The sequence below is a fragment of the Saccopteryx bilineata genome, chromosome 3, assembly GCF_036850765.1.
Source record: "Saccopteryx bilineata isolate mSacBil1 chromosome 3, mSacBil1_pri_phased_curated, whole genome shotgun sequence".
In the NCBI taxonomy this organism is placed as follows: Eukaryota; Metazoa; Chordata; class Mammalia; order Chiroptera; family Emballonuridae; genus Saccopteryx; species Saccopteryx bilineata.
Window position 1 is genome coordinate 40142344 of NC_089492.1, and position 10384 is coordinate 40152727.

Consider the following 10384-nt stretch of genomic DNA (forward strand, 5'->3'; position numbering starts at 1 on the left):
TAGATGGGCAGTCAGAGGTGTCCTACCTGTCTGTGAGTGACAGGCTCTCTTTCTCTTTCAGAGGGTGGTATAACATTACTTTATTTCTGGATGCCTCCCTCTTTATAGCTTACATTCTCTTAATTTGCTCTTGAATGAAAGTGGTTCTCAGAGTGACTTAAAGTCATTGTGAAGACTGAATGTTTTTGTTTTATCATCTATCCTGTAAACTCCCCAAAGATAGCACCATGGTTGATAAGATAGAGGAGAACACTCTCGAGCCTGTTACACACTGTCTCCGGGCCTTACCCTACGGTTTATGGGAACAGTCTACATTTTCCTTTTATAACCTGCCATTGTTTGGTTCCCACAATTAGAAGAGGTTGTTATGACTCACTTTGCTCACAGGACTCTTTCCTTTTGAGGCTTGGCAAGGATACTTCTCTAGTTCGGTTGACTTCTGTGGGCTCTGGGATAATTTTTATAGGTAAAAATAATAAACTCTTTAATGACCTCTATTTCATGATCTGGTAAAGAAGGGGGACATGTAAATGTATCTATAAGATCCCTTTGGGTCTACACAGTTGCTTTTTCTTTTTTTTGCATCTACATCTTTGTAACATTCACTCGTTCATTCATTTACCACGATTTGTTTCATTCCACTTGGCAGACATGTGCTGGACCCTGGAGAAGACAAAACTAAGAAATGGTTCCTGTCCTTTTAGAGCATGTTCCCCTCACAGGACACTCAATGAATAGTGTCTCTTAAAGGACAGCCATACATCTGGATTACATTGTTATGAGTTTCTTCATGACCATTGATAAATTGAACATCAGCTTCCTTGTACCACAACTATTTTTCCAGTGAAATCTTTTTGCCATTGTTCTGCTAGGATAATTTATAAAAGTGTGTTGATAAGGCTTTGCCTTTTCTGATTTGTTATATTTATAGCATTTTTTTTCTTTGAATAATGTAGGTGTCAAACTAACTATATCTCTTGGGACACGTGTTGTCATGGTGTCTGTTAGGGTCTCTTACAGGTTGTACAAAGAAGCAGAGGTTGTAGCAACAAAAAGCAAGGCAGAAAAAGTTTAACCCAGACTCAGAACAACCCTCCAGGCAAGCATTTTGACAGCAGCAAACTCAAAAATCATGAACAGCATTTCACAATAGTATTTCACAAAGTGGCATGCTGACTTGTCAGTAGACAGCAAGTCAATTTTTCCTTAATTCTTGAAAATCTGAGTCAGAATGTATAAAGGATCCATTCCCAAGATTTCTGTGTACAGTAGTTTCCCCTTAACTGCAGGGAATATGCTCAAAAATCCCCAGTGAATGCCTAAAACAGTGGATAGTACCAAACCCTATGTATATATACTATGTTTTTTTCTATACATGCTACTTAGGATGAAATTTAATTTATAAATTAAGCACAGTAAGAGATTAACAATAATGACTTACAGTAAAATAGAACAATTATAACAATATTCTGTAATAAAAGTTTATGTAAATGTGGTCACTCATTTTAGGGGATCCCTTGCTGAAGATTTTGTATAGGCCCAGTGTTCAGGTGCAGCATGTTGCTTCAGTTGGAACACATTTTCTGCTCATGTCCTCCACAAATTTAAGGGCTTTTCCATCTTAACTAAGTACTTACTATACTCTGTTGCCATAAATTTTGCAGTTTGAGGTACGACAACAAAACTAGCATGATTTCTTTTTCCTTTTTCACAATTCATTCTTACTATAGACCTTAGCAAACAGCACAACAATTTTTCCTTATTAAGTCAAGAACTTTCAACTTTTCACTTAAAGAAAACAATTTATTTTATTTTTAATTTTTTTTTCTTAAGTGAGAAGTGGAGAGGCAGAGAGACAGACTCGGATCCACCTAGCAAGTTCCCTATGGGGCAATGGCTCTGCCCATCTGGGGCTGTTGCCCTGCAATGGAGCTATTTTAGCACCTGAGGCGAGGTCATGGAGCCATCCTCAGTGCCCCGGGCCAACTTACTTCAGTCAAGCCATGCTATGGAGGAGAAGAAAGAGAGAAAGAGAGAGAGAGAGAGAGAGAGAGAGAGAGAGAGAGAGAAGGGAGAGGGGGAAGCTGGAGAAGCAGATGGTTACTTCTCCTGTGTGCCATGACCAGAAATCTAACCCAGGACATCCACGCACCAGGCTGATGCTCTGCCACTGAACCAACCAGCCAGGACCTAAAGGAAGCACTTTATGGTTTCTCTTTGGCATATTTGAATTATGAGCATCACTACTCTTGTGCTTTGGTTGTTATTCAGTCAAATAAGTGTTACTTGAACACAATCACTGTGATACGTTGTAATTTGAAAACAGATAGGAGATGACGTCAGAGTAATGGCGGGGTAGGAAGCAATACCGATAAATCTCCCCCAAAACTCAACAAGATCTTCAACCAGAAACAGAAAAACCTATACTTGGAGCTTCCAGATGCTTCGCAATACACCCAAAGGTATGATTGAGTGAAAAATTGGCTAAATATATAACCAAACCCCGAAGGAAATAGGGAGTAAGAAATGCTCCGCCTTCCTCACTAACCTAAACAGGGCGGCTTTCTCTGGTAACTGTGAATATAGAAACTGAGGCGGGCAAAGGGGGTGAATAGATCCAGGCCGCGACACAAATGGCCGAACCAGGCTGTGGCACGGAGATCCAAGCCGAGGAAAATCTGACCCTGTGGCAAGCCGGGCAATACAAGCTAACACTTGCACCAAACCCAAACAAAGAAAGACAAGCGGAGCGGCCATTTTACCCGGTCTCCTGGTCGGTGCGCAGTTAGTGGGTGAGAATTTCTTCCTAGGCCCCGAGAGTGGGTGCCCGTGTTGCCCCACGGAAAGGCAGGGTCAGAGGCCTTTCTGTGGGCCGAGGGCAGAGTCTCTGGGCAGCCCCAGCACCCTGGGAAAGCCACGCACGGGAAGGAGTGAGAACTAATTCCAACGGTGGAGATTTTCCGTGCTGGAGGGTGTTTCACTCAGAGGGAAATGCGGCCGGCCTCATATCCTGGTTTGCGCGCACAGATAAGGAGTGAGCGATTCCTCCGAGTGCCTCGGCAGTGCGCGCCCGTGTTATTGCACAGAGGGGCAGAGTCAGGGGCCTTTGTGTGGGCCAAAGCAGAATCTCGGGCCACCCCAGCGCCTTGCAAAAGCCGCGCACGGGGACGGAGCGAGACTCAATTCCAACACTGCAACTTTTCCCTGCGGTTGGGGGTTTCACTCAGAGCGTGAGACTGCTGGCCGGATATCCTGGTCACAGACAGTGAGTGAGAGTTTCCTCCAAGCGCCCCGGAAGTGGGTACCCGCTTGTGTTACCGGACAGAGTGGCAGAGCCAGAGGTCTTTGAGTGGGCGGAAAGCCCGCCTGATTATGCTAGCAGCTCTGACTGACTGAGCCTTACCCAGAGCCCTGTGCTGAGTGGAAATAGAGTGGGGAGTTGCCAGCTCTTTGAGCCTCTTACTATCCAGGCAGAGGCAGCAGCAACCCCATAGCTGGATTATCAGGCTACTAATTGAGGAAGGAAAGACTAGGAGAAAGGCTCCAGGAACACGGACTCTCTCACTGTTGGAGCCTATAAATGCTAATGAGCTTCGACTGCCAATGAGACTAAAGCACAATACATGACATTGCCATAGAGACTTATCAGCTGCAAACCTCTACCTGAGTGTGCCAAAGGGGCAGAACCCGGAGTACAGAGTCACCGACCAGGAAGAGGGAGAGAAAAGAAAAAGCAAGAAGATAACCTCTCAAAATCAAGAATAATCTGCAGACTTTATAACCTATCCCATTTTATTATATTTGTTTGTTTGTTTCTCTTATCTTCATTCTTGATACTTTTTTTTCCTCCTCCAATTTGGCCGATTAACTCTCTACCGGTCTTACTCTCTCCTCTCCTTGAACTACACTACCCATAAGTGTTACATCTCCCATTATCTTTTCTCTTCTCTTCCTTTCTCTCTATGAGGGTTGCACTCTAAAACACTTAACTCTCTCTCTTTCTCTCTCCTTTCTTTTTTCTTCTTTTAGTGGTTCCCTCTTTTTTTCTCTCTCTCTCTTTCTTTTCTCCCTCTATATTAGTTTCTTCCTTTCTCCTTTACATCTCCTCTCATTCAAACCTCAATAACAAACAAATTCTCTTATCTGGAACTCAAACTTATGTTTGTGGCATTTTGGGGGTTTTTTACTTCACCTTTTTAACTCACTAGCAGTGCTCCCATCCCTGGCTCTCCATATTATCTAGTTCTTGTTCCACTAAATACAATAGTAATTTTTTAATTTGTCCCCCCATTTTTCCGTTTTCCTCTTATTCCTCTCATAACTCTTAGACAACCAACACCTAAAAGCAAATCATTTTATTCTTGACCCAAATTTTTTCCTTATTTGCTTTTTGTGGGTCCATACGCTCTTTTTTTTTCTTTTTTCTTTTTTTTTTTTGCCCCTTTATTACTTTTCCCCAATTCAGGCCCTCCATCACAGGCATTGTTTGTTATAATTCACAGTCCACCACAAGATTTTCTCAAGAAAGAGGGGAGAGGAGAGGAGAGGAAAAAAGGAGGGGGGAATAATTTCCTTTGTTATAAATTTTTATTTTATTTTATTTTTTTAATTATTTTTCTTTTAAGAAAACAACTCTTTTCAATTTTTAATTTTTTAATTTTTATTCTTTATTAAATCTCATTAATACTATCAACAAAACCACCCTCAGATGCCATTAAAAAAGAGAAAATCAAATATCATGGATACAAAAGAAAGAGAGGTAACCCAGCTAGATGAGGAAAAATCTATGGAGAAAAAATTTAATATATTGGAAACCTTGGAGCTAAATGACAGAGAATTCAAGATAGAAATCCTAAAAATCCTCCGAGATATACAAGAAAACACAGAAAGGCAATTTAGGGAGCTCAGAAAACAACTCAATGAACACAAAGAATATATGTCCAAGGAAATTGAAACTATAAAAACAAATCAAACAGAGATGAAAAACTCAATTCACGAGCTGAAAAATGAAGTAACAAGCTTAGCTAATAGAACAGGTCAGATAGAAGAGAGGATTAGTGAAATAGAAGACAAGCAAGTTGAGGCACAACAGAGAGAAGAAGAAAGAGACTCAAAAATTAAAAAAAATGAGATAGCCCTACAAGAATTATCTGACTCCATCAAAAAGAATAACATAAGAATAATAGGTATATCAGAGGGAGAAGAGAGAGAAAATGAAATGGAGAACATACTCAAACTAATAATAGATGAGAACTTCCCAAGCCTGTGGAAAGAACTAAAGCCTCAAGTTCAAGAAGCAAACAGAACTCCAAGTTTTCTTAACCCCAACAAACCTACTCCAAGGCATATCATAATGAAATTGACACAAACCAACAGCAAAGAAAAAATTCTCAAGGCAGCCAGGGAAAAGAAGAACACAACATATAAAGGAAGGCCCATTAGATTATCATCAGACTTATCAGCAGAAACTCTACAAGCTAGAAGAGAGTGGACCCCAATATTTAAAGTCCTGAAAGAGAGGAACTTTCAGCCACGAATACTATACCCATCAAAGCTATCCTTCAAATATGAAGGAGAAATAAAAACATTCACAGATACAGAAAAGATGAGGGAATTTATCATCAGAAAACCCCCACTCCAGGAATTACTAAAGGGGGTTTTCCAATCATATACAACGAACAAAAAAAAAACAGAGCCACAAGTAAAAGCTCCAAGAAGAACACAATAAAACCAAATTTAAACTGTGACAACAACAAAAAGAAAGAGGGGGAGAAGATGGAGATTAACAGTAGCAAAGGACGATGGAGTGCAAAAGTACTCACAAAATAGTTCACTACAATGAACAGGGTAGGGACCCTTTTCATTACTCAAAGGTAACCACCATTGAAAAAACCACCACAGAAGCACATGAGATAAAAAAGATAGCAACAGAGGAAAGATGTATGGAATACAACCAAATAAAAACAAAAGATAGAAAAATGAAAGAGAAGGATCAAACAAGACACAAAGCTAACAGAAAGCAATCTATAAAATGGCAATAGGGAACTCACAAGTATCAATAATTACACTAAATGTAAACGGATTAAACTCACCAATAAAAAGGCACAGAGTCTCAGAATGGATTAAAAAAGAAAATCCAACTGTATGCTGCCTACAGGAAACTCATCTAAGTAACAAGGATAAAAACAAATTCAAAGTGAAAGGCTGGAAAACAATACTCCAAGCAAATAACATCCAAAAAAAAGCAGGTGTAGCAATACTCATATCGGATAATGCTGACTACAAGACAGGAAAAGTACTCAGAGACAAAAATGGCCATTTCATAATGGCTAAGGGGACACTGAATCAAGAAGACATAACAATTCTTAATATATATGCACCTAACCAAGGAGCACCAAAATATATAAGACAGCTACTTATTGATCTTAAAACAAAAACTGACAAAAATACAATCATACTTGGAGACCTCAATACACCGCTGATGGCTCTAGATTGGTCATCCAAACAGAGAATCAACAAAGACATAGTGGCCTTAAACAAAACACTAGAGCACCTGGATATGATAGACATCTACAGGACATTTCATCCCAAAGTGACTGAGTATACATTTTTCTCCAGTGTACATGGATCATTCTCAAGAATTGACCATATGTTGGGCCACAAAAACAACATCAGCAAATTCAGAAAAATTGAAGTTGTACCAAGCATATTTTCTGATCATAAAGCCTTGAAACTAGAATTCAACTGCAAAAAAGAGGAAAAAAATCCCACAAAAATGTGGAAACTAAACAACATACTTTTAAAAAATGAATGGGTCAAAGAAGAAATAAGTGCAGAGATCAAAAGATATATACAGACTAATGAAAATGACAATACGACATATCAGAATCTATGGGATGCAGCAAAAGCAGTGATAAGAGGGAAGTTCATATCACTTCAGGCATATATGAACAAACAAGAGAAAGCCTAAGTGAACCACTTAACTTCACACCTTAAGGAACTAGAAAAAGAAAAACAACAAAGACAACCCAAAACCAGCCGAAGAAAGGAGATAATAAAAATCAGAGCAGAAATAAATGAATTAGAGAACAGAAAAACTATAGAAAAAATTAATAGAACAAGGAGCTGGTTCTTTGAAAAGATCAACAAAATTGACAAACCCTTGGCAAGACTTACCAAGGAAAAAAGAGAAAGAACTCATATAAACAAAATCCAAAATGAAAGAGGAGAAATCACCACGGACACCGTAGATATACAAAGAATTATTGCAGAATACTATGAAAAACTTTATGCCACTAAATTCAACAACCTAGAAGAAATAGATAAATTCCTAGAACAATACAACCTTCCTAGACTGAGTCAAGAAGAAGCAGAAAGCCTAAACAGACCTATCAGTAGAGAAGAAATAGAAAAAACCATTAAAAACCTCCCCAAAAATAAAAGTCCAGGCCCTGACGGCTATACCAGCGAATTTTATCAAACATTCAAAGAAGACTTGGTTCCTATTCTACTCAAAGTCTTCCAAAAAACTGAAGAAGAAGCAATACTTCCAAACACATTTTATGAGGCCAACATAACTTTCATACCAAAACCAGGCAAGGATGGCACAAAAAAAGAAAACTGCAGACCAATATCTCTAATGACTACAGATGCTAAAATACTAAACAAAATACTAGCAAATCGAATACAACAACATATTAAAAAAATAATACATCATGATCAAGTGGGATTCATCCCAGAATCTCAAGGATGGTTCAACATACGTAAAACGGTTAACGTAATACACCATATCAACAAAACAAAGAACAAAAACCACATGATCTTATCAATAGACGCAGAAAAGGCTTTCGATACAATACAACACAATTTTATGTTGAAGACTCTCAACAAAATGGGTATAGAAGGAAAATATCTCAACATGATAAAGGCCATATATGATAAACCATCAGCTAACATCATATTAAATGGCACTAAACTGAAGGCTTTCCCCCTTAAATCAGGAACAAGACAGGGTTGTCCACTCTCTCCACTCTTATTTAATGTGGTACTAGAGGTTCTAGCCAGAGCAATCAGACAAGACAAAGAAATAAAAGGCATCCGTATCGGAAAAGAAGAAGTAAAGGTATCACTTTTTGCAGATGATATGATCCTATATATCGAAAACCCCAAAGAATCCACAAAAAGACTACTAGAAACAATAAGCCAATACAGTAAGGTCGCAGGATACAAAATTAACATACAGAAGTCAATAGCCTTTCTATATGCCAACAATGAAACAACTGAGAAGGAACTCAAAAGAATAATCCCCTTCACAATTGCAACAAAAAAAATAAAATACCTGGGAATAAACATAACAAAGAAGGTAAAGGACTTATATAATGAAAACTATAAACCATTGTTAAGGGAAATCGAAAAAGATATAATGAGATGGAAGAATATACCTTGTTCTTGGCTAGGAAGAATAAATATAATCAAGATGGCTATATTACCCAAAGCAATATACAAATTTAATGCAATTCCCATCAAAATTTCAATGACATTTTTTTAAAGAAATGGAGCAAAAAATCATCAGATTTATACGGAACTATAAAAAACCCCGAATAGCCAAAGCAATCCTAAAGAAAAAGAATGAAGCTGGGGGCATAACAATACCTGACTTCAAACTCTATTATAGGGCCATGACAATCAAAACAGTATGGTATTGGCAGAAAAATAGACACTCAGACCAATGGAACAGAATAGAAAGTCCAGAAATAAAACCACATATATATAGTCAAATAATTTTTGATAAAGGGGCCAACAACACACAATGGAGAAAAGAAAGCCTCTTCAATAAATGGTGCTGGGAAAACTGGAAAGCCACATGCAAAAGAATGAAACTGGACTACAGTCTCTCCCCCTGTACAAAAATTAACTCAAAATGGATCAAAGGTCTAAACATAAGACCTGAAACAATTAAGTACATAGAAGAAGACATAGGTACTCAACTCATGGACCTGGGTTTTAAAGAGCATTTTATGAATTTGACTCCAATGGCAAGAGAAGTGAAGGCAAAAATTAATGAATGGGACTACATCAGACTAAGAAGTTTTTTCTCAGCAAGAGAAACTGATAACAAAATAAACAGAAAGCCAACTAAATGGGAAATGATATTTTCAAACAACAGCTCAGATAAGGGCCTAATATCCAAAATATACAAAGAACTCATAAAACTCAACAACAAACAAACAAACAATCCAATAAAAAAATGGGAAGAGGATATGAATAGACACTTCTCCCAGGAAGAAATACAAATGGCCAACAGATATATGAAAAGATGCTCATCTTCTTTAGCTATTAGAGAAGTGGAAATCAAAACGGCAATGAGATACCACCTCACACCTGTTTGATTAGCTGTTATTAGCAAGTCAGGTAATAGCAAATGTTGGAGAGGCTGTGGAGAAAAAGGAACCCTCATACACTGTTGGTGGGAATGTAAAGTAGTACAACCATTATGGAAGAAAGTATGGTGGTTCCTCAAAAAACTGAAAATAGAACTACCTTATGACCCAGCAATCCCTCTACTGGGTATATATCCCCAAAACTCAGAAACATTGATACGTAAAGACACATGCAGCCCCATGTTTATTGCAGCATTGTTCACAGTGGCCAGGAGATTGAAACAACCAAAAAGCCCATCAATAGATGACTGGATAAAGAAGATGTGGCACATATACACTATGGAATACTACTCAGCCATAAGAAATGATGACATTGGAACATTTATAGCAAAATGGTGGGATCTTGATAACATGATACGAAGCGAAATAAGTAAATCAGAAAAAAACAGGAACTGTATTATTCCATACGTAGGTGGGACATAATAGTGAAACTAAGAGACATTGATAAGAGTGTGGTGGTTACGGGGGGGAGGGGGGAATGGGAGAGGGATAGGGGGTGAGGAGGGGCACAAAGAAAACAAGATAGAAGGTGACAGAGGACAATCTGAGTTTGGGTGGTGGGTATGCAACATAATTGAACGACAAGATAACCTGGACTTGTTATCTTTGAATATATGTATCCTGATTTATTGATGTCACCCCATTAAAAAAAATAAAATTATTAAATTAAAAAATAAAAAGAAAACAGATAGCTACTAAGTAACTAATAGGTAGGGAGTGTATACAGCATGGAGATGCTGGACAAAGTGATGATTCAGGTCTCGGGCAGGATGAAGCGAGACAGTGTGAGATATCATCATGCTATTCATAATGGTGCACAATTTTAAACTAATACTTTTTTTTATTTCTGAAATTTTCCACTTATTATTTTCTGCCCAAGGTTGACCATGGGTAACTGAAATCACAGTAAGAAAAACTGCGGATAAAAGGAAACTATTGTGTGT

General features: G+C 38.3%; 1 long non-coding RNA gene across 1 annotated transcript in view; it reads right to left on the reverse strand.

Annotated features, from left to right (window-relative positions):
* LOC136329594 (uncharacterized) overlaps positions 1-9881 on the reverse strand; it is a 189330-nt gene extending 179449 nt beyond the window's left edge. The window contains exon 1 of the long non-coding RNA XR_010730228.1: positions 9667-9881. This is a non-coding gene — a long non-coding RNA (uncharacterized lncRNA). The remainder of the gene's footprint in view (positions 1-9666) is intronic.
* Between the last annotated feature and the right edge of the window lie 503 nt (positions 9882-10384).